The sequence below is a fragment of the Poecilia latipinna genome, unplaced genomic scaffold (genome assembly GCF_001443285.1).
Source record: "Poecilia latipinna isolate Pla-1442-1.1 unplaced genomic scaffold, P_latipinna-1.0 Scaffold1657, whole genome shotgun sequence".
Lineage (NCBI taxonomy): Eukaryota > Metazoa > Chordata > Actinopteri > Cyprinodontiformes > Poeciliidae > Poecilia > Poecilia latipinna.
Genome location: NW_015114273.1, coordinates 147,932 through 149,023, shown reverse-complemented (window position 1 = coordinate 149,023; position 1,092 = coordinate 147,932). Strand labels below are relative to the sequence as shown.

General features: G+C 34.6%; 1 long non-coding RNA gene across 1 annotated transcript in view; it reads left to right on the top strand.

The window, feature by feature from the left end:
• The first annotated feature begins 72 nt into the window (after positions 1–72).
• Positions 73–1,092, top strand: part of LOC106964334 (uncharacterized) — a 6,446-nt gene continuing 5,426 nt past the window's right edge. The window contains exon 1 of the long non-coding RNA XR_001428400.1: positions 73–122. This is a non-coding gene — a long non-coding RNA (uncharacterized LOC106964334). The remainder of the gene's footprint in view (positions 123–1,092) is intronic.

Genomic DNA, 1,092 nt, shown 5'->3' with positions numbered 1-1,092 from the left:
TGAAAGTAGAATGAATGAGTGAATGTAGAATGAATGAGTGAATGTAGAGTGAAAGTAGAATGAATGAGTGAATGTAGAATGAATGAGTGAATGTAGAGTGAATGAGTGAATGTAGAGTGAATGTAGAATGAATGAGTGAATGCAGAGTGAATGTAGAATGAATGAGTGAATGTAGAGTGAATGTAGAGTGAATGCAGAGTGAATGTAGAGTGAATGAATGAATGCAGATTGAAAGTATAATGAATGAGTTAATGTAGAATGAATGATTGAATGTAGAGTGAAAGTAGAATGAATGAGTGAATGTAGAATGAATGAGTGAATGTAGAGTGAATGCAGAGTGAATGTAGAATGAATGAGTGAATGTAGAATAAATGAATGAATGCAGAGTGAATGCAGAGTGAATGCAGAGTGAATGTAGAATGAATGAATGAATGCAGAGTGAATGTAGAATGAATGCAGAGTGAATGTAGAGTGAATGAATGAATGCAGAGTGAATGTAGAGTGAATGTAGAGTGAATGTAGAGTGAATGCAGAGTGAATGCAGAGTGAATGCAGAGTGAATGCAGAGTGAATGTAGAGTGAATGCAGAGTGAATGTAGAGTGAATGAATGAATGCAGAGTGAATGTAGAATGAATGAGTGAATGTAGAGTGAAAGTAGAATGAATGAGTGAATGTAGAATGAATGAGTGAATGTAGAGTGAATGAGTGAATGTAGAGTGAATGTAGAATGAATGAGTGAATGCAGAGTGAATATAGAATGAATGAGTGAATGTAGAATAAATGAATGAATGCAGAGTGAATGCAGAGTGAATGTAGAGTGAATGCAGAGTGAATGTAGAGTGAATGAATGAATGCAGAGTGAATGTAGAGTGAATGAATGAATGCAGAGTGAAAGTAGAATGAATGAGTGAATGTAGAATGAATGAGTGAATGTAGAGTGAATGAGTGAATGTAGAATGAATGAGTGAATGTAGAGTGAATGCAGAGTGAATGTAGAATGAATGAGTGAATGTAGAATAAATGAATGAATGCAGAGTGAATGTAGAATGAATGAGTGAATGTAGAATAAATGAATGAATGCAGATTGAATG